The 23,045-nt window shown below is 43.5% G+C and overlaps 1 protein-coding gene and 2 long non-coding RNA genes across 5 annotated transcripts in view; 1 reads left to right on the top strand and 2 right to left on the bottom strand.

Moving 5' to 3' along the window:
• Positions 1-23,045, bottom strand: part of LOC134205083 (acyl-CoA Delta-9 desaturase) — a 93,054-nt gene that overhangs the window by 55,666 nt on the left and 14,343 nt on the right. The gene's annotated exons all lie outside the window — the stretch shown is intronic.
• Positions 15,388-16,171, bottom strand: LOC134206001 (uncharacterized). The gene is made up of 3 exons (XR_009978234.1): positions 16,068-16,171; positions 15,678-15,798; positions 15,388-15,619 (listed from the first exon to the last, which is right to left on the bottom strand). It is a non-coding gene; the product is annotated as an uncharacterized LOC134206001 (long non-coding RNA).
• LOC134206009 (uncharacterized) lies at positions 18,114-18,950 on the top strand. Of its 2 annotated transcripts, XR_009978236.1 has the most exons (3): positions 18,114-18,195; positions 18,465-18,585; positions 18,644-18,950. It is a non-coding gene; the product is annotated as an uncharacterized LOC134206009 (long non-coding RNA). The 2 variants fall into 2 exon arrangements; XR_009978235.1 differs by lacking the exon at positions 18,114-18,195 and having other exon boundaries at positions 18,202-18,585.

Here is a 23,045-nt window from a genome sequence, read left to right on the forward strand (position 1 = left end):
GCGGAAGCTCATTTTAGTAGTTAAATGAGGCGTCTGCATAAAATCAAAAACCATTTTTGTGTTTTCTATTGTTGTAACCCTTATTCATTCTAGATGAATGCTAAAAAATGAAAAAAAGTTTCAAAAAATGATATGATATATCATGCTTGTGGTTCATCGTAACAGGAATAGTCAGAAACTGAAAATATCTCGGAATTACGACGAAGTTGCCGGGATGAAAAACGGGTGTGCATGTCCTTCAACAGACATGTTTTGTATGCGTCATGTTTCAGAATGGGTTAAAAATGACAACAAGTATAATAAAGAGACGGGCTCCTCTTTATAACATTTAAAGAGTGTAATCATGGAATTCAAACAGGGCTTGTTAAGGGCGAAAAATAATGTGAGTAATTAGGTTTGTAGTTAACGTTTATTTTCATCTCGAAAACATTTGATAACGAGATAGACATAAAACTAATTTCAAATAAACGTCCTAAGATCTAGAATTTTATTTGTTCAACTTTCAATCCTAAAACTGAATCCGCGCGAAGTCCTAAAATCGTTATGTAAATCCACGCCAAATCCGCGAAAATCGCGAAATCCGCGTAGTCGTAACAACCCTGCATAAGTACAACAAAACGCAGCCTATAAATTCCTAAAGAAGGTGTAATACACACCGAAACGTCGGATAGTTGACGCAAAACCCGTTTTAGTTTACTATAAACAGTGAAAGAGCCGAAAAATACCTTTGTCAATAATCAATCACAGTCGAAAGCAACAATCAAAGTTTTCTTAGCTTTATAAAGCTCACTATAGTGAACACACACATACATACACACATCCACAAACTACCCCCCCCTCCAAAAAACACACACTCACACAACGGGCAGCAGGGACTAACCCACCCCCCCCCCCCCCCCCCCCCCAGATCTTAACTATCCCTCTCCACGGCCTCTGCGAGTCATGGGGGCAGCCTACCACGTGGTGGGGCTTGGCTGCGGGCTCTGTTAAACCTCTAGAAAAAGCCCCATGGGTCCGCAAGCAAGTCCTATCAAATCGACCGTGTGCCGCTCAAAGCACACAGGAGCTCAAGTAGTGCCAATTGGCACATCAGGATCAATGCCAGCGGGATCCTGATTACGGCATTCTGGCCGCGTGTTATGGTGCTGTGGTAGAGTGAAGAGAACACGATTTTTATTTTTTTTCGCTGTAGTATTTTGCAACATTATTGCAATTTTACTGCAATCGAAGGATGTTTCCATAGGCTCCACCTCTTGCGCTTTTTATATTGCAAGAGAGTTATATTTGATGGCACATACGCAAGGATTGTTTCTTTCCGAATAGTTGCAACACAGTGAAATGTTCTGTAGTGAAACAAGTTGTGCTTCTTGGGTCCTCCCATGAAGGCGGATAGCAGAGTGACGGAGTCTTCCAACAGTGACGAGGAATAGCCCTATCAGCATGCTCGGCGGGGCACAACCCGGGATGCGTGTGGTCGCCAAGCAACTCGATGATATCATCGAGTTCGCGAACGCAAACCAGAACATCAGTAAGGAACGGCAACAGAACCTTCGGATGCTCCGCCAGGCTATTAGAGTCGCTAGACAAGAACAGGATGCGTTTATCTGGCGGGTGGTGGGAAGAGAGAAGGCCGACAAAGGTGTCTAAACCGATGCCTTCTCCTTCCTTGGAGGAGCGACCATGGCCCAAAAAGCGATTGATTTCGCCCTGACGGCCAATGAAGAAAATACTGTGCCTAACCCGAAACGGCTCAGGCAGCAATCCGGTGACGGCGCTCAGAGCAAAGCCAAATGACGTACGACCATCAACAGATCGGGGTGCAGAGAAACCCGAAGTGTGTCGACACGAGAAGGATACTTCTCGGTCCAAAAAGACGAAAGGCACAAACCAGGCGCAAGTCGCCGGGCCACAAAAGGGGATCAACCGGTCTGTGCCATCGGCCCGGTGAAATGATCTTGGTTCTAAACCGCGAAGCGCAGGCTAGTGGGACTGACTACAGGAAGCTGGCCCAAGAGGTCTTGGGTGCCGACGCCGAGATGAGGTCATTTGGGGTGGAAGTGACCCACCAGTGCACGCAACTGGACGAGGTCACGAACGCGGACGACGTCGTCTCTGCCGTCAGAGACCAGTGCGGTACAGAGATCGACAAGACCTTTGTACGCCTAAGAGGCGGTCCGAAGGGTGAAGCCAGAGGGGGGCAGGGGGGGGGTCATGTGGAAAGACTGAACGGGTACTGAAATTAATTCCCTCAAACATGTGCACTTTACGATCCAATAATATACAGAAATAGGTGGTTAAAATTCAAAAGATTCCCAAAACTTATTAGGGCATCCAGGATCCATAGGGGAGGAGGTTCGGTTGTGGGCACCGTTTGATTATGGGCACACCTACGTATCTTTTCACAGATAACAGATGCTGTCATTCTGACAACCGTTATTAGTTTGCTATTGTAACATGATGTTTTGTGCTCAATATTAAACCGGATGGAGATCTCTACTTGGAACAAATGATTTAAAAAAAAAACGCGAAAGTTTTTTTTTTTGGCCTTTTTTAAAGTGTTATAAATTGAAGTGATTTAATTCAAAAAGTGAGTTCCAATGCGTATTTGTAGTACATTTAAACTATTTTGAGGCTCAATGGCGATTGCCATTAAAATTTTAGCGCGAAATATGTTTTCTTCATTTTCTAAATTAGCTGCGAAATTCGGTTGTGGGCACCTTTATTTGTTCGGTTATGGGCACCCTTATTTCAATGACAAATCATTCAATATCGTTTCAGTTGTCCCCTAACTTATTTCAAATGACGTTTTAATGCAGTTTTTACAATTATTTAGACATAATTGATTGAAATAATGAGTTAAATTCATATTGTTGTTCTTTGGATATGTCTAGTTATTAATCCACACTTTTTGGAACAAATCGTTGACTGATTTGCTCACAATAAGTTGCATTCGACGGGGTATCCTGTCCCATTGTTTCCTATTGAAAAGTGGTCAAACCGGACTATGGGATCAAAATTTATGGCCAAAATATTAATTTTTGTTATGAACGAGAAAGGCACTATTACCGCTAGGGTGATTAATAAGGATTTTTTTACTGTGAGGTATATCAATGAAACGTAAATCAATGAAAAATCGGAACCCATTTACTTCAAGTGCCATTTTAGACTTTTCTAATGTGATTTTTTTCAATTTCACTGCTAGGTAGATTGATCTGATTTTTACAGTGCCTCCTGGCTAGTAGAATGAATAAATTATTCCTTTTCTTTGAATCTGGGTAATTTCTATTCATGTTTCTTTATTTTTAGCTGAGTTTTCAAGGGTGCCCACAACCGAACCACAAAATTGAAATGTCCAAAAATGTCAAATTTTCAAAACAGTAAATAATTTTTTCAACCCGATGAAATCAAACTATTTTTTCGCTAGTAGTAAGGTTATTAGTATAGCTTTCCATTGGTATACAAATGTCGACATAAGATCAACTAGGGCCGAAGTAATGGATCAAAGACAAAAGGGTGACCACAAAACAACTCGAAACATTTCGGGCTAAAAAATTCTCCTTGAAATCCTTCTAGAAGCTCCCCTGGGAACCTCTGAATTCCTCCGGAAAGTTATCCACAAATTCCTCTGAAAATCGTTCGAAAATCCTTCTCATGTAATTGTAATTCCTCCTTATCTAGAAACCCCCCACTAATTTTTTTTTAGGAAATTCACGAGGAAATTCCTTGGAGATTTCTTTTAGTCTCTCCAAGATTTACTTCTAGATATTTCTTCGGCTATTCTCTCTTCAGGAAGAATCCGGCATTTCCTTCAGGAATGCATTCGAGAGTTCCGTCAAGAATACATACGGAATTTCTTCCCAAAATTCTACCAGAAGTTTCTTCAAAAATTTATGACGGAAATCCTCCGATTTAGCTTCATAATTTCACTTGTAAATCTATAAGAATTTCCTTCGGAAATTCTTCTAGGAACTTCTCCGGGCATTCCTCTCGGAACTCTTCCTTTAATTCCTCCGGGATTTCTTCCTGGAAATTTTCCGGGAATACCTCCAAACATTCAATAGCGAAATCCTCTAGCATTCCAATCTGGAATTCTTTTCGCAATTACTTCAGAATATCCTTCAAGAAATCCTCTAGAAATATCTTCATGAATTTCTCCTTGAATTCGTCCAAGTATTTCCCCAGAAATTCTTACAGGTATTTTTTCGGGAGTTTCTTCAGGTACTTCTCCAGGAATTTCTCCGGGAGATTTTCCGCGGAAGTGTACTAGAATTTTTTCCGGACTTCACTCGGAATTTACTCGGATGTCTGCCAAGAGTTCTTCCAGAAATTTCTTCGGAACAATCCGCAGGGATTTTCTTCAGCAATTCATCTGGGAACACTTTCAGGATTTCATCTGGGAATTTCTGCATTAATCCCTGTGGGAATTCCTCCGGAAGTGCTTGTGGGAGTTCCTCCGGGAGTTCTTCCAGAAGTTTTTCCAACAAATTCTCCAGTAATACATCCAGGAACTTCACAGGGAATTCCTGAGGATATTTGGCAGGAATTTCACGGGAAATGGGATTTCGGAAGTTCCTCTAGAAATATTTTTTCTCTTCCTCTATTCCACCGGATGTTCCTCTGAAGTTCCACCAGTAGTTCCTTCGGGAATTCAATCAGGCTTTCTTTCAGGAATTCATTTAGTATTTCTTTAGGCATTTATAAACAAATTCCTCCAGAAGTTCCTCGGAGAATTTCTCTGGAAGTTCCTACGGGAATTCCTCCATTTACGATATGGTGTATTTATGCTGCGGACTATTTTTGCTACGTTAACATCGAGATTAATATTTAGAAAGCTCGTAAAAATGAGTGAAAGGATCAATGGATTACGTTCGTACCATTCGGCAACTCATTGCAAATTGTTTCGATTTGAAATCTAGACAGTCCGAAATTAAAATTATTGATGATTTCACAGCATATTCGAGTGCTTATTTTACCATTGAGATCAATGCACGAAAACTTTCAGAGAAAAACTGGCACTGAATGATAGGAAAGATGTTCAAAAATCGATTTCTTGCCGAAAAAGTCATTTTGGTTTTAACGCAATATTATATTTATATAAATCATAAAATGTAAAATTCAAGGTAAATCTGAGCTCTGCCGGCCAGTGTAGGTTCCAAAGTCCTGGGATAATTCGGAAATCATGTGGATTGCGAAAGCTGTGAAAGTTTTCGGATGATTTTTCAAATATGTATCGTTAACTACACAGAAAAAAATAATGAAAAGTAAACAGCGCGTAAAACTTGAGATGCGAAAGTTTACACTATTCGACGCGGAAATGGTCCTCTTCCTAACAAGCTTGCTTACAACTTGCAAGCAACATTGCCGATTTACGTCAAATATTGTATACATTTAGGCTATATCACGCGCTGAATTACACTAATAATGGCGTTCCATTTATGTGCATGATGTTTAGCGTAAATTTCAGTGGATTTTTCTATCTGTGTATTGACGAACAAAACATTCCAGCTCTTCCTTGAAACTCGCTTTGAACACATCCGAAATTGTTTCAAATACGTTTTGATGCGAGCAAATCCCGCATGGGAATTGGTTCCACAAGGATTTCCTCCACAATATTCCAAAAGAGATTTTTTCATCCCGATCATCGAGTCGGTAATATTTAGTGTAATGGAGATTACATGCCTGAGCAAGTTGTGCCTCGGATTTTCTTTTTAAAAACAATAATTCCATTTCCATATCTGTCAAAATAAACAGATTGGTATTGACAGGTATTAACGTATTTTTAGTGAATCGGCGTATTATTCAGGTATTGAAATTGTAATTTATGTCGTATAGACGGATTGTCGGCGTATTGATGAATTATTCCGAATTGAAGTACCAAAAAGTATTTTTGTATTTTTCAGGTATTTTTTCATGTATTTTTAGAAGCACGTATTAACAATTTAACTGATTTATAGAGTTGATCGCCCCTCGAGAAAATCCCCCGGGAGTTCCTCCGGAAATTACTCTGGGAGTTCCTCCGGGAGTTCCTTTTCAGAGAAACACCCGGTGAAACTCCCCGAGGGAATCTCGTAGAAACTGCTGGTGGATCTCCCGGAGGAATTCCCGAAGGAACTGCCGGAGGAGCTCCCGTAAGATCTCCCGTAAGAACTCCCGGAGGAATTTCAGGAGAAACTCCTAGAAGAATTCCTAGAGGACCTCCCGGATGAACTACCAGAGAAACTATCGGAAGAACTTCGGGAGGAATTTCAAGCTTAATTTCTGAAGAAAGCCTAAATGATTTCCTGAAAAAAGCCTGAATAATTTCCTGGAATAGCTTCTGGTGGAACTCCCGGAGGAATTTCCTGAGTAACTCCCGGATGAATTGCTGGTGGAATTCCCGGAGGAACTCTCGAAGGAATTTTCTGGAAGAATTTCTGAAGAAACTCCCGGGAGAATTTTCAAAGGAACCCCGGGGAAACTACCAGAAGCATTCTCGGAAACAAGAGAATTCATCTTATAGACAAATCTTGTCTAGCTGCAACCTTTGTTGGGGTTTGTAGCTGGACCATCATCATCATCAGAGGACCTCCCGGAGAATTCCCTGAGGAGCTCGCAGAGAAATTCTCGGAGGAGCTTCTGGTGGAAAATTACATAAATTCCTGAAGAAGCCTAAATAAATTCCAATTCTGCCAAAATTCCCGGAAGAATTTTCAGAGGAACTGCCGATAGAACTACCGGAATAATTCTCGAAGGAAATCCTAGAGAAATTCTTGGTGGAAATGCCGGTGGAATTCCTGGAAGAATTCCCGGAGGAATTTTCGGAGAAACTCCTGGAGGATCTCCCAGTGGAAATCTTGAAGTTTCCACCGGAATTCTTTCAGGATTTCATTGCGAATTAATCTAGGAATACCTCCGAAAATTCCATTTTGGATTTCATTTTCGGTATAATTTCTTTAAAAAATTCCGGTGGAATTCCTGGAGAAATTCTTTGAAATTTTCACAAGAAATTATTCGAAACAATTCACGAAAAATTTTATGGAAATTACACAAGAAATTCGAAGATTTTTCGTGAAATTCTCAGAAATGTTTACTGGCAATTCTGCGGAATTTCTACGGAATATTCTTAGGAATTCCACGAGGCAGTTTTTCAAAAAAAAAATATGGGAAACAGCACGAAATTATTTGAATTATTGCAGGGAATTCTGCAGAACTTATAAAGAAGTTCGTGAAGATTTCCTTGGAGTAAATAATGGTGGAATTTTCGGATCAATTCCCGGCAAAATTTATGATGGAATTCCTGAAGACATTGCCGAAGAAGTTGCTGGAGGCATTCCTAAAGAATCCCAGGATAGATAGAATAGAATGCCAGGAGCAAATGTCGAAGGAATTCCTAGAGGAAGCTTGCATATTGATTTTTCTGCCTATTTTATAATAAATATTATTTCAGAGAGGATTTGTTTAGAAATTCAAATGTATGGTTCTAGTTTTCTTAAACTTCGATTTGGTTTCATGTGTTAATATTCATGTGTTTTTATAAAACTACGATTTAGAAGACCAAAAAAGTTGCCCCTCCCTCCCTTCTTGAAATCCTGGCTATGCCCATGAGCATGTAGACGCATGTAGACTACCTTAGGTTGCGGAAGCCAAAAAGGTAATGGAGCGAGGAAAGTTGAAGATCGGCTGGTCAGTATGCCCAGTGAGCAAACTCCAGCCGCCTTCAGTGGACAGGTACTATCGGTAATAGGGTAATAGGGTCGTAATAGACGACAAGCTGACCTTCTCCAGCCATGTCGACTATGCGTGCAAGAGGGCTTCGACTGCAGTTGCTTAAGCAATTACTTGGGAAGCCAGGACTCTTGTGTATTTCAAGTATTGACGATGCTGATAGCATAGCTTTTTATTGTAGAATTGCCAATCCGGAGATGACGTGTTCGATTGTCACTCCAGTTTATGATGTTTTCGAGCGGGAAACATTCTCGACGCCTTTGTGTTTCCATTGTGCAAATAGTTAGAAAAGCTTTAAATTATTAACTGTAGAAATGATTAAACACTGAATTTATAAACAACCCAAGTTCCAGTTGGAATGGAACTATCTAAGAAGAAGAAGATAGCACCTGAAAAGTAGAGCAGCTCAATTATTTATTTTAAATAAATGTTTGAAATAAAAAAAACATTAATGGCGGTAAGCACCAACAAGGATAATACTCGATTTAATACGGATTTGAAATAGTCCGGTATTAAAGTTAATACCTCGAACGGTAAGCATCAAACCGGTATTAAGTACGCAGCCACTCTTCGCTCATCACGATAGTGAGAGTGTATTTGTGTGAGAAGATAAAATCATAAATAGTAAACGATGACGTTTGCTGTTTTGTTTTGTTATCATTTCCATAATATTGGGAAACATTTTGCGTTGATCCTGATATCACGTAAAGTATTTTAAAGTCCATTTAAATTTGTGAAAGAACCTTCCTGTGTTTTGTTTCGATAACACATTGTGTTCCGCAACTGGTGGGATGACCACTGGTATACTCCGTTGTGCCAATCCCGGATTCTGGACCAGCCAATCCGAAGCGGAATCACCTCTACCAGCTGATGGGCTGAATATTTCAGATGCATGAAGTACGCAGGCGCAAGTATATGGCGCAATGTTTGGATCGCCACTCCACAAGACATCCGATCGACGGAAAGTTCGGACAAGGATCAGTTACAAATAAACCTAAAAGTTCCGCAGTTCAAACCGAACGAAGTCTCGGTGAAACTGTCGGAAAACAACATTATCATCAAGGACGACCACGGATACTTCTCGCGGCACTTCATCGGGCGGCAAAATGTCCCTCCGGGGTATCCAATCAAATGAAGTCGACGATTTTGTCAGACGGAATTTTACCATTTCGGCACCGAAGAAGTAAAGATGTGTTGTAATGGGGATACTGATCCTCCAGACCGGCAAAGTGATGAAGAAGATTACTCATTAGCTGATAAAGTTGAGTGGAGTGTTAACAGTTTTATTATATGTTAGTTACGTTTATTTAAATAAAACATCACAATGTAAGAAAAAAATGGAAGCTTTACGTATTTTGTAAAAAATGGATTCCACCAGGAGTTTTAAGAGAATTTTCCGAGGAAGCTCAGAACTCATCATAATATTTCATTTTCCGAATTTTCGTCTGAATTTCCTTGTAGAAATTCTTCAGAAGTTTAGAGCTCTTCATGAAATCCAAAAAGAGACTTCTATGAATTGAGTCTGGTGAGATTCCTCCGAATTTTGAATGAATTGCTCCACAAACTCCGTATAGATAAGTCGGGGAATTTCGAAACAAACCCTCCAGGAGACCCGAAGAAAGCACTCCAGGAATTTCGAAAAAGTTCCTCCATGAATTCCGTCACGAGTTCCACTAGGAATCCTTCTAAAAGTTTCACCAGGAATGCATCAAAGAGTTCCACCTGTAGCTCCTTCCCGAATTCCTCTTGAAATTCTACCAGAAATTTCTCTATAGGATTTCCAAAAGAAATCACCCCAGGAAATCGTAAAAATGTTCCACCAGAAATTCTCCAAAAAGGAATTCCTTCATGAGTGCCACCAGGAGTGCTCAAAAATATTTACCAGGAATTCCTCCTTAAATTGCAACATAAATTTTCCAGGAATTCCAAGATAAGTTACAAGCACAAGCACTAAGGATTCCTTCAAGAGTTCCAATAATTTGTACAGAAAACTTCGGGGATACCTAAAAGAATACGAAGAATTCTTCCAAATATTTGTAAATAATCCTAATTTCTATAGTTCTGAATATTTCTCCAGGAGTTCCAAGATAGCCTGCAGGAGTTCGAAGAATTCCTCCAGTGATTCAAGTAATCCCACAATAGCTCCGAGAATTTTTCCTGAAGTTCCTAAAATTCCTACAGGAGTTTCAAGAATTTCTCCTGAAGTTCCAAGAACTCTATCATGAACTCAAAGAATACTTCCAGGAGCTCCAAGAATTCCTACAGAAGTACCAGGAATTCTTCCAAGTATTCCCAGCCTTTCCCCAAGAGTTCCAAGATTTTAGTGTGTGTCTTTATTAAAGAGGCTAGGCTGGCTCACCTCAGAGAGTTCCAAGAATTCCTTGAGGAGTTTCAAAAATTCCTCCAGGAGTTCCAAGTATATACTCCCAGGAGTTCCAAGAATTTCTCCCAGGAGTTCCAAGAGTTCCAAGAATTAAAAATTCCTCTAGGAGTTTGAAGTATTTCTGAAAGAGTTCCAAGTACCTTTGGGAATTCCTCCGGAAGTTCCTCTGGGAATTCTTTCAGAAGTTCCTCTGGGAATTCCTCCGGAAGTTCCTCTGGGAAGTCTTCCGGAAGTCCCTCTGGGAATTACTACCGGAAGTCCCTCTGGGAATTACTACCGGAAGTCCCTCTGGGAATTACTACCGGAAGTCCCTCTGGGAATTACTACCGGAAGTCCCTCTGGGAATTACTACCGGAAGTCCCTCTGGGAATTCCTCCGGAAGTCCCTCTGGGAATTCCTCCGGAAGTCCCTCTGGGAATTCCTCCGGAAGTCCCTCTGGGAATTCCTCCGGAAGTCCCTCTGGGAGTTCCTCCGGAAGTCCCTCTGGGAGTTCCTCCGGAAGTCCCTCTGGGAGTTCCTCCGGAAGTCCCTCTGGGAGTTCCTCCGGAAGCCCCTCTGGGAGTTCCTCCGGAAGTCCTCTGGGAGTTCCTCCGGAAGTCCTCTGGAGTTCCTCCGGAAGTCCCTCTGGGAGTTCCTCGGAAGTCCCTCTGGGAGTTCCTCCGGAAGTCCTCTGGGAGTTCCTCCGGAAGTCCCTCTGGGAGTTCCTCCGAAGTCCCTCTGGGAGTTCCTCCGGAAGTCCCTCTGGGAGTTCCTCCGGAAGTCCCTCTGGGAGTTCCTCCGGAAGTCCCTCTGGGAGTTCCTCCGGAAGTCCCTCTGGGAGTTCCTCCGGAAGTCCCTCTGGGAGTTCCTCCGGAAGTCCCTCTGGGAGTTCCTCCGGAAGTCCCTCTGGGAGTTCCTCCGGAAGTCCCTCTGGGAGTTCCTCCGGAAGTCCCTCTGGGAGTTCCTCCGGAAGTCCCTCTGGGAGTTCCTCCGGAAGTCCCTCTGGGAGTTCCTCCGGAAGTCCCTCTGGGAGTTCCTCCGGAAGTCCCTCTGGGAGTTCCTCCGGAAGTCCCTCTGGGAGTTCCTCCGGAAGTCCCTCTGGGAGTTCCTCCGGAAGTCCCTCTGGGAGTTCCTCCGGAAGTCCCTCTGGGAGTTCCTCCGGAAGTCCCTCGGGGAATTCCTCCGGAAGTCCCTCGGGGAATTCCTCCGGAAGTCCCTCGGGGAATTCCTCCGGAAGTCCCTCGGGGAATTCCTCCGGAAGTCCCTCGGGGAATTCCTCCGGAAGTCCCTCGGGGAATTCCTCCGGAAGTCCTCTGGGAATTCCTCCGAAGTCCCTCTGGAGTTCCTCCGGAAGTCCCTCTGGAGTTCCTCCGGAAGTCCCTCTGGGAGTTCCTCCGGAAGTCCCTCTGGGAGTTCCTCCGGAAGTCCCTCTGGGAGTTCCTCCGGAAGTCCCTCTGGGAATTCCTCCGGAAGTCCCTCTGGGAATTCCTCCGGAAGTCCCTCTGGGAGTTCCTCCGGAAGTCCCTCTGGGAGTTCCTCCGGAAGTCCCTCTGGGAGTTCCTCCGGAAGTCCCTCTGGGAGTTCCTCCGGAAGTCCCTCTGGGAGTTCCTCCGGAAGTCCCTCTGTGAGTTCCTCCGGAAGTCCCTCTGGGAGTTCCTCCGGAAGTCCCTCTGGGAGTTCCTCCGGAAGTCCCTCTGGGAGTTCCTCCGGAAGTCCCTCTGGGAGTTCCTCCGGAAGTCCCTCTGGGAGTTCCTCCGGAAGTCCCTCTGGGAGTTCCTCCGGAAGTCCCTCTGGGAGTTCCTCCGGAAGTCCCTCTGGGAGTTCCTCCGGAAGTCCCTCTGGGAGTTCCTCCGGAAGTCCCTCTGGGAATTCCTCCGGAAGTTCCTCTGGAAATTTCTCTAGAAGTTCCTATGGGAATTCCTCCGGAAGTTGGGGAGGAATTTTTGGTGAATTCCAGGAGGAACCCCTGACGGAACTCCTGGATCAATCGCAGGAGGAATTCCAAGAGGAACTTCTGGAGGAATTCCATGAGGTACTTCTTGAGTAATTTCTAGACGAACTTCTGGAAAAGTTCCAGGAGGAATTCAAGGAGGAACTCCTGGAGGATTTTCAGGAAGAACTTCTGAAGGTTTTCCAGGAGGAATTTCAAAAGCGAACTCCTGGAGGAATTCCAAGGGAAACTCCTGGAGGAATTCCAAGAGGAACTTCTGGAGGAATTCCAAGAGGAACTCTTGGAGGAATTCCATTAGGTACTCCTTGAGGAATTTCGGGAGGAACTTGTGGAGGAATTCCAGGAGGAACCCCTGACGGATCTCCTGGATGAATTGTAGGAGGAATATCAAGAGGAACTACTGGAGGAATTTCAGATGGAACTGCTGGAGGAATTCCAGGAGGAAATGCTTTAGGAATTCCAGAAGGAACTCGTGGAAGGAATTCCAGGAGGAACTGCTGGAGAAATTCCAGGAGGAACTGCTGGAGAAATTCCAGGAGGCACTTTTGGAGGAATTGCAGGAGGAACTTTTGAAGGAATTCCAGGAGGAGTTCCAAGAGGAAATGCAGGAATTCCATGAGGTATTCATTGAGAAATTCTAGGAGGAACTTCTGGAGGATTTCCAGAAGGAACTGCTGGAGGAATTCCAGGAGGAAATGCTTTAGGAATTCCAGAAGGAACTCGTCGAAAAATTCTAGGGAAGCTCCTGGAGTACTTCCAAGAGGAACTCCAGGAGGATTTTTAAGAGGAACTTCTGGCGGATTTCCGGAGGAACTCCTTGAGGAATTTCAGGAGGTACTCCTGGAGGAATTCCAGAAGGAATTCCTAGAGGAACTTCCAAGAGGAACTACTGGAAGAATTCCATGAAGAACTGCTGGAGGAATTCTAGGAGGAACTGCTGGAGGAATTCCACGAGGAACTGCTTGAAGAATTCCTGGAGGATTTCCAGGAGGAATTTCTGGAGGATTTTCAGGGGGAATTCCTGGAGGACTTCCAGGAGGAACTCCAGGAGGACTTTCAGGAGGAACTCCAGGAGGACTTCCAGGAGGAACTACAGGAGGACTTTCAGGAAGAACTCCAGAAGGACTTCCAGGAGGAACTCCAGGAGGACTGTCATGAGGAACTCCAGGAGGACTGTCATGAGGAACTCCAGGAGGACTTCCAGGAGGAACTCCAGGAGGACTTCCAGGAGGAACTCCAGGAGGACTTCCAAGAGGACTTCGAGGAGGAACTCCAGGAGGACTTCCAGGAGGAACTCCAGGAGGCCTTCCAGGAGGAACTCCAGGAGGACTTCCAGGAGGAACTCCAGGAGGACTTCCAGGAGGAACTCCAGGAGGACTTCCAGGAGGAACTCCAGGAGGACTTCCAGGAGGAACTCCAGGAGGACTTCCAGGAGGAACTCCTGGAAAAATTCTAGGAGGAACTCCTGGCGGAATTCCAGGAGGAACCCCTGGCGGAACTCCTGGATAAATTGTAGGAGGAATTTCAAGAGGAACTACTGGAGGAACTTCAGATGGAACTGCTGGAGGAATTCCAGGAGGAAATGCTTTAGGAATTCCAGAAGGAACTCGTGGAAGGAATTCCAGGAGGAACTGCTGGAGAAATTCTACTAGGAACTGCTGGAGGAATTCCAGGAGGCACTTTTGGAGGAATTGCAGGAGGAACTTTTGAAGGAATTCCAGGAGGAGCTCCTGGAGGAGTTCCAAGAGGAACTCCTGGAAGAATTCCAGGAGGAACTCCTGGCGGAATTCCAGGAGGAACCCCTGGCGGAACTCCTGGATGAATTGTAGGAGGAATTTCAAGAGGAACTACTGGAGGAATTTCAGATGGAACTCCTGAAGGGATTTCAAGAGGAAGTCCTGGAGAAGTTCCAGAAGGAACTGCTGGAGGAATTCCAGGAGCAAATGCTTTAGGAATTCCAGAAAGAACTCGTGGAAGGAGTTCCAGGAGGAACTGCTGGAGAAATTCCACTAAGAACTGCTGGAGGAATTTCAAGAGGAACTGCTGGAGGAATTACAGGAGGAACTTCTGGAGGATTTCTAGAAGGAACTCCTGAAGGAATTCCAGGAGGAACTCTTGGAGAAATTGCAGGAGGAACTCCTGGAGGAATTCCAGGTGGAACTCCTGTAGGAATTGCAGGAGGAACTCCTGTAGGAATTGCAGGAGGAATTCCAAGAAGAACTCCTGGAGGAATTCAAAGAGGAACTCCTGGAGGAATTCCAAGAGGAACTCCTGGAGGAATTCCATGAGGAACTGCTGGAGGAATTCCAGGAGGAACTGCTAGAAGAATTCCAGGAGGAACTGCTGGAGGAATTCTTGTGCTATTCCTCTTGGAATTTCTCCAGCAATCCTAGATGGTATGCAAACATTTAGTCTTCCCGAAATTCCTCTTCTATTACTCCTGGATTGAAATTAGAATTTTCTACTAGAATTCTTTTTTAAAGTCCTAGAATCTTTTCTGAAACTTCCGGAGGACTTTATGGATGAATTTCAGAATGAGCTCCTGAAGTAATTCCAGGGAACTCCTGACGGCATTCTAGGAGAATGTCCTGGAGGATTTCCAGAAGGAATTCCAGGAAGAACTCCTGGGAGAATCGCAGGAGAAACTCATGGCAGAATCCCAAAAGAAACTCCTGGAAGAATCCCAAGAGAATCTCCTGGAAGGATCCCAGGAGGAACTTCTTGTCTTGTTTTGTCTTAGCACATGCACAGCCAGTTTTGAAAAGCATCCCTGGAAACTCTTGGAAAAATTCCTAGTAGAATTTGCATAGGAACCCCTGGAAAAATACCAGGAGGAAAACCCAAAGGAATTCCAGGAGGAACATCTGGAGGAACTTAAGAGGGAATTTCAGGAGAAACTCCTTGAGGAACTCCATAATCAGTTAGAGGAGAAATTCCTGGTGAAGCTTCTGTAGGAATATCTTGGGGTAGTTTCTGACAAAATTCTCGTTTCAATTCTCTGAGAAATTTCTTATGGAATCCTTTTAGGTATTTTTGAAGGAAACGCCTGGGAGTTCCTTATTGTAGAATATCTAAAATTTCCTGAGGAATCGTCAAACGAAAACTTTCTAAATTGTCAATAAAGATACCTAAAATTCTCAGGAATGTCTTATGCAATTATTCTAGGAATGTCTTATGCAATTACTCTTGGAATTGCAAGCAAATACCTCCTTATTTTCCACTTATTATTGGAAGGAATTACGATAAAGTTTCAAGTTTAAACATATGGAAAAATTGACTTTTGAAAAGCGAAATTCCGTTAAGACTATTTTCTTGAAAAACATTTTTATTTTAAATATAGTTGTCTTTAATTAAACCTAAGCTAAGTTGACCAGGTTGACTGCCCAGCTTGTTTCAATATTTTAATAACGTTCTGATCCATCTTTTCTGAAATCTTCCGAGCTCCGGGTTATCGAATGCAGTTGTTGCCTCTCTTGGATGCCGTGCAATTGAGAAGCATAATTTTAACTTCAGCTTACTTTTTGCAGCTGGGTGCACCTAAAGGAAATTGGGCTACGTTTCGGTTCTATCAACAAATCACGCCCGTGAATAAGACTGATTCTCTGAAAATAAACGCATGGCATAAAGTTCTCCATCACCTGTATAATAAAGAAAACATACCTTCATGTGCAAATGCTCTCTTCCGGTAGTCGGCAACATTGTTCCTTCTTGCGAGCTGCGATATCCAACCGAAGACTCCAGGGTAAAATTCCGATGGCCGTGAACGATTTCGCCCAGCCAGCTACGAGCCACAAAAGAAAACAAAATATCGTTCGCGGTGATGTCAGCTGTTTTTGTTATTATGATTTGGCATCTCTCTACACGCATTAGTATGTGTGTGATCTTTTTATAAGCACGCAACCATCATAAGTAAATCTCCGATTATCTTTAATACGCCGAAATCGGCGTATTAAAGTTAATACCAGTATTAAAATCAAAGATAATACTAGTTGGTGCTTATGAAAATCGAGGATAATACGAGATTGGCGTATTATCCTCGTTGGAGCTTACCGCCATTAGCGTATGAGAAAGGCAAAACATATTAGCGCCTCATGCCCATTGATTCTCCATAAGCAGCCAACCGTCATCACAACATGCCTCCCACATCTGTACACACATTAGTCATCCGGTTCCAGCGTCTCGTCAATAGCACCGTTCGTATACATTCGCGAGCACTAATTACATTCGTTTCTCACTTTTTCAAGAACGAGAAGCATCCAGCTTGATCCGACGACGTAGCGTAGAGGGAACTACCTTCCGATGAACTTGACAGTGGTTCGGTTGGTTGGAAGATTGCATCACCGATGACGAACAATAATGTAGTTTTTGAGTTGTTGCCGTTGATTCTCGCTGTCTTGGAGTCGTCGATAGCATTATGGTCATTGATGATGTTCACTTGATGCGTAAACGATCTCGAATGTTGTCTCAACTTAAATTCAGACCGCCTTATTTCTGTCTTTCGTGTGCAATGCTTCTATTTTGTTTATTTTTCACTATTCCATTTTTCTTCTCACTTCCAAAAAATATTCTCCAATTTTGTCAAATCTTCTCGTTAACATGCGTGAGCACTGTTAAATACAATCACAAAAATCACAAACGAATAAATTTTCTTCTCATTTTTTTGTTTTGATTGGTTTGGTGTTTTTCATGAATCAAATCGTACTGTGAGAAAAACCCATTTACATATTTGAGATTCAATACAATGAGCACGTACGAAAGCAACACAACGGAAAGATTAAAGATGTGTATTAATAAGAGAGCAGAAATAATTCATAAGGTACACTGGGGGAAGTGGAAAAAGGGGGTAAGTGTAAAAATCGACTCAAAAAATTGGAAATGTACATACTTTACAGTTTTTCCACATCATAACATTATGCAAGAATATACTAATACTATGTTGAAATTTGTATAATACATACACTAACACGGTTATCGCTTGAACTGTAATTTTAGGTTTCGCGAAAAGTTGATTTTTGCATTCATAAAATCAATTCTTATTTGCATCAATTGTCCCATTTTAAAGTGCATTTATATCACAGGTGACCATTATAATACAAATAAACTAATCCCATTCAATTGGTAGTGGTTTGTACCAAGAAAGTAAATAATTCAAAGATTTTACACTTACCCCAGGTATCAAACACTGAGGGGGAAGTGGGTAATGTTCTAATCACGCAATTCTTTTCTTCTCTCCAGGGTTTATTTCGATTGCTGTGAGTCTTAATATATTCCTTCTTTGTTATCATTGTGATTCCAGTGGTGATTGGACTCATATAAATGAGAAAATGCCTGATTAATCCACCTATCGGTATTGATTCCTTTCACATGTTTTACATATGAAAAAAATGTATAAGAAAGTTAAAAATAGCACTGATAGGTAAATATATTGTATAATTCACATTAATTTTAATTCATAACAAGTTTCGCTGTTGAATGCAATTTTTTTGCGAACAAATTGGTTAAGGACAAGTGCTTAAGAATAGCTGATAATTTTGTACGTGCTTTGCGCACACATATACATACAAATACGCACATACAGACATCATCTAATTTCGTTAAACTAAGTTGATTAGTTTATAACCCTGTAAGTCCCATTTTTCCTTTAAAAAGTTCATCTTTGGGGCTCACATATAGACTTTACGTACACTTAGTGTTCGAGAAGGCAAAAGCAGCCCTCCCCTAGCTATTACGAGAATTCCTTGAGGATCTATTCCTTTAAGGTAATGAAATTATTCCACAAAAGATACTCAGAGCAATTACCGTACTGATTTTAGTTATATGTAACTACTCATCACTGTTGAAGATCAAGGTAACATGGGTTTTCCACTTACCCCATCCCGCAAGGGAAAGTGGAAGAACAACTCCTAATTTTTAAATCTATTTCCATAAATTTCAAGCGATGAAAATGGGATTAATTACCGCACAGTTGGTGCAAAACTGACTGTTTTTGAAGGTCCATTTTGATTGAACGCATTTAAATCATTTAAACTGGTTTTACACTAATTCAAACATGCACTATCGATTTTTCCTTTTCCACTTCCCCCAGTGTACCTTATGATTTAACGTCGTGTTCACTTTTTGCCGATCTACTGCTTTCATCGATGCAGTTTCGTTTCAACGTTGTCTCAGTTTTATGGCGGTAAGCTCCAACGAGGATAATACGCCAATCTCGTATTATCCTCGATTTTCATAAGCACCAACTAGTATTATCTTTGATTTTAATACTGGTATTAACTTTAATACGCCGATTTCGGCGTATTAAAGATAATCGGAGATTTACTTATGATGGTTGCGTGCTTATAAAAAGATCACACACATACTAATGCGTGTAGAGAGATGCCAAATCATAATAACAAAAACAGCTGACATCACCGCGAACGATATTTTGTTTTCTTTTGTGGCTCGTAGCTGGCTGGGCGAAATCGTTCACGGCCATCGGAATTTTACCCTGGAGTCTTCGGTTGGATATCGCAGCTCGCAAGAAGGAACAATGTTGCCGACTACCGGAAGAGAGCATTTGCACATGAAGGTATGTTTTCTTTATTATACAGGTGATGGAGAACTTTATGCCATGCGTTTATTTTCAGAGAATCAGTCTTATTCACGGGCGTGATTTGTTGATAGAACCGAAACGTAGCCCAATTTCCTTTAGGTGCACCCAGCTGCAAAAAGTAAGCTGAAGTTAAAATTATGCTTCTCAATTGCACGGCATCCAAGAGAGGCAACAACTGCATTCGATAACCCGGAGCTCGGAAGATTTCAGAAAAGATGGATCAGAACGTTATTAAAATATTGAAACAAGCTGGGCAGTCAACCTGGTCAACTTAAACGAGAACTTAGCTTAGGTTTAATTAAAGACAACTATATTTAAAATAAAAATGTTTTTCAAGAAAATAGTCTTAACGGAATTTCGCTTTTCAAAAGTCAATTTTTCCATATGTTTAAACTTGAAACTTTATCGTAATTCCTTCCAATAATAAGTGGAAAATAAGGAGGTATTTGCTTGCAATTCCAAGAGTAATTGCATAAGACATTCCTAGAATAATTGCATAAGACATTCCTGAGAATTTTAGGTATCTTTATTGACAATTTAGAAAGTTTTCGTTTGACGATTCCTCAGGAAATTTTAGATATTCTACAATAAGGAACTCCCAGGCGTTTCCTTCAAAAATACCTAAAAGGATTCCATAAGAAATTTCTCAGAGGATTGAAACGAGAATTTTGTCAGAAACTACCCCAAGATATTCCTACAGAAGCTTCACCAGGAATTTCTCCTCTAACTGATTATGGAGTTCCTCAAGGAGTTTCTCCTGAAATTCCCTCTTAAGTTCCTCCTGGAATTCCTTTGGGTTTTCCTCCTGGTATTTTTCCAGGGGTTCCTATGCAAATTCTACTAGGAATTTTTCCAAGAGTTTCCAGGGATGCTTTTCAAAACTGGCTGTGCATGTGCTAAGACAAAACAAGACAAGAAGTTCCTCCTGGGATCCTTCCAGGAGATTCTCTTGGGATTCTTCCAGGAGTTTCTTTTGGGATTCTGCCATGAGTTTCTCCTGCGATTCTCCCAGGAGTTCTTCCTGGAATTCCTTCTGGAAATCCTCCAGGACATTCTCCTAGAATGCCGTCAGGAGTTCCCTGGAATTACTTCAGGAACTCATTCTGAAATTCATCCATAAAGTCCTTCGGAAGTTTCAGAAAAGATTCTAGGACTTTAAAAAAGAATTCTAGTAGAAAATTCTAATTTCAATCCAGGAGTAATAGAAGAGGAATTTCGGGAAGACTAAATGTTTGCATACCATCTAGGATTGCTGGAGAAATTCCAAGAGGAATAGCACAAGAATTCCTCCAGCAGTTCCTTCTGGAATTCTTCTAGCAGTTCCTCCTGGAATTCCTCCAGCAGTTCCTCATGGAATTCCTCCAGGAGTTCCTCTTGGAATTCCTCCAGGAGTTCCTCTTTGAATTCCTCCAGGAGTTCTTCTTGGAATTCCTCCTGCAATTCCTACAGGAGTTCCTCCTGCAATTCCTCCAGGAGTTCCACCTGGAATTCCTCCAGGAGTTCCTCCTGCAATTTCTCCAAGAGTTCCTCCTGGAATTCCTTCAGGAGTTCCTTCTAGAAATCCTCCAGAAGTTCCTCCTGTAATTCCTCCAGCAGTTCCTCTTGAAATTCCTCCAGCAGTTCTTAGTGGAATTTCTCCAGCAGTTCCTCCTGGAACTCCTTCCACGAGTTCTTTCTGGAATTCCTAAAGCATTTCCTCCTGGAATTCCTCCAGCAGTTCCTTCTGGAACTTCTCCAGGACTTCCTCTTGAAATCCCTTCAGGAGTTCCATCTGAAATTCCTCCAGTAGTTCCTCTTGAAATTCCTCCTACAATTCATCCAGGAGTTCCGCCAGGGGTTCCTCCTGGAATTCCGCCAGGAGTTCCTCCTGGAATTCTTCCAGGAGTTCCTCTTGGAACTCCTCCAGGAGCTCCTCCTGGAATTCCTTCAAAAGTTCCTCCTGCAATTCCTCCAAAAGTGCCTCCTGGAATTCCTCCAGCAGTTCCTAGTAGAATTTCTCCAGCAGTTCCTCCTGGAATTCCTTCCACGAGTTCCTTCTGGAATTCCTAAGCATTTCCTCCTGGAATTCCTCCAGCAGTTCCATCTGAAGTTCCTCCAGTAGTTCCTCTTGAAATTCCTCCTACAATTTATCCAGGAGTTCCGCCAGGGGTTCCTCCTGGAATTCCGCCAGGAGTTCCTCCTAGAATTTTTCCAGGAGTTCCTCCTGGAAGTCCTCCTGGAGTTCCTCCTGGAAGTCCTCCTTGAGTTCCTCCTGGAAGTCCTCCTGGAGTTCCTCCTGGAGTTCCTCCTGGAGTTCCTCCTGGAAGTCCTCCTTGGAGTTCCTCCTGGAAGGCCTCCTGGAGTTCCTCCTGGAAGTCCTCCTGGAGTTCCTCCTCGAAGTCCTCTTGGAAGTCCTCCTGGAGTTCCTCCTGGAAGTCCTCCTGGAGTTCCTCCTGGAAGTCCTCCTGGAGTTCCTCATGACAGTCCTCCAGGAGTTCCTCATGACAGTCCTCCTGGAGTTCCTCCTGGAAGTCCTTCTGGAGTTCTTCCTGAAAGTCCTCCTGTAGTTCCTCCTGGAAGTCCTCCTGGAGTTCCTCCTAAAAGTCCTCCTGGAGTTCCTCCTGGAAGTCCTTCAGGAATTCCCCCTGAAAATCCTCCAGAAATTCCTCCTGGAAATCCTCCAGGAATTCTTCAAGCAGTTCCTCGTGGAATTCCTCCAGCAGTTCCTCCTAGAATTCCTCCAGCAGTTCTTCATGGAATTCTTCCAGTAGTTCCTCTTGGAAGTTCCTCTAGGAATTCCTTCTGGAATTCCTCCAGGAGTACCTCCTGAAATTCCTCAAGGAGTTCCTCCCGGAAATCCGCCAGAAGTTCCTCTTAAAAATCCTCCTGGAGTTCCTCTTGGAAGTACTCCAGGAGCTTCCCTAGAATTTTTCGACGAGTTCCTTCTGGAATTCCTAAAGCATTTCCTCCTGGAATTCCTCCAGCAGTTCCTTCTGGAAATCCTCCAGAAGTTCCTCCTAGAATTTCTCAATGAATACCTCATGGAATTCCTGCATTTCCTCTTGGAACTCCTCCTGGAATTCCTTCAAAAGTTCCTCCTGCAATTCCTCCAAAAGTGCCTCCTGGAATTTCTCCAGCAGTTCCTCCTGGAATTTCTCCAGCAGTTCCTCCTGGAATTCCTTCCACGAGTTCCTTCTGGAATTCCTAAAGCATTTCCTCCTGGAATTCCTCCAGCAGTTCCATCTGAAATTCCTCCAGTAGTTCCTCTTGATATTCCTCCTACAATTCATCCAGGAGATCCGTCAGGGGTTCCTCCTGGAATTCCTCCAAAAGTTCCTCCCGAAATTCCTCAAGGAGTACCTAATGGAATTCCTCCAAAAGTTCCTCTTGGAATTCCTCCAAGTTCCTCTTGGAATTCCTCCAGGAGTTTCCCTTGGAATTCCTCCAGGAGTTCGCTTTTGAAATTCCTCCTGGAAAACCTTCAGAAGTTCTTCCTGGAAATCCTCCAGGAGTTCCTCCTTGAATTCCTCCTGGAATTTTTCCAGAAGTTCGTCTCGAAATTTCTCAAGAAGTACCTCATGGAATTCCTCCAGGAGTTCCTCTTGGAATTCCTCCTGCGATTGATCCAGGAGATCCGTCAGGGGTTCCTCCTGGAATTCCTCCAAAAATTCCTCCCCAACTTCCAGAGGAATTCCCATAGGAACTTCCAGAGAAATTTCCAGAGGAACTTCCGGAGGAATTCCCAGAGGGACTTCCGGAGGAATTCCCAGAGGGACTTCCGGAGGAATTCCCAGAGGGACTTCCGGAGGAATTCCCAGAGGGACTTCCGGAGGAATTCCCAGAGGACTTCCGGAGGAATTCCCAGAGGGACTTCCGGAGGAACTCCCAGAGGGACTTCGGAGGAACTCCCAGAGGGACTTCGGAGGAACTCCCAGAGGGACTTCCGGAGGAACTCACAGAGGACTTCCGGAGGAACTCCCGGAGGGACTTCCGGAGGAACTCCCGGAGGGACTTCCGGAGGAACTCCCGGAGGGACTTCCGGAGGAACTCCCAGAGGAACTTCCGGTGGAACTCCCAGAGGAACTTCCGGAGGAATTCCCAGAGGGACTTCCGGAGGAACCCCCAGAGGGACTTCCGGAGGAACCCCCAGAGGGACTTCCGGAGGAACCCCCAGAGGGACTTCCGGAGGAACCCCCAGAGGGACTTCCGGAGGAACCCCCAGAGGGACTTCCGGAGGAACCCCCAGAGGGACTTCCGGAGGAACCCCCAGAGGGACTTCCGGAGGAACCCCCAGAGGGACTTCCGGAGGAACCCCCAGAGGGACTTCGGAGGAACTCCCAGAGGACTTCGGAGGAACTCCCAGAGGGACTTCCGGAGGAACTCCCGGAGGGACTTCCGGAGGAACTCCCGGAGGGACTTCCGGAGGACCTCCCGGAGGGACTTCCGGAGGAACTCCC

This window comes from Armigeres subalbatus, chromosome 1 (genome assembly GCF_024139115.2).
Source record: "Armigeres subalbatus isolate Guangzhou_Male chromosome 1, GZ_Asu_2, whole genome shotgun sequence".
Lineage (NCBI taxonomy): Eukaryota > Metazoa > Arthropoda > Insecta > Diptera > Culicidae > Armigeres > Armigeres subalbatus.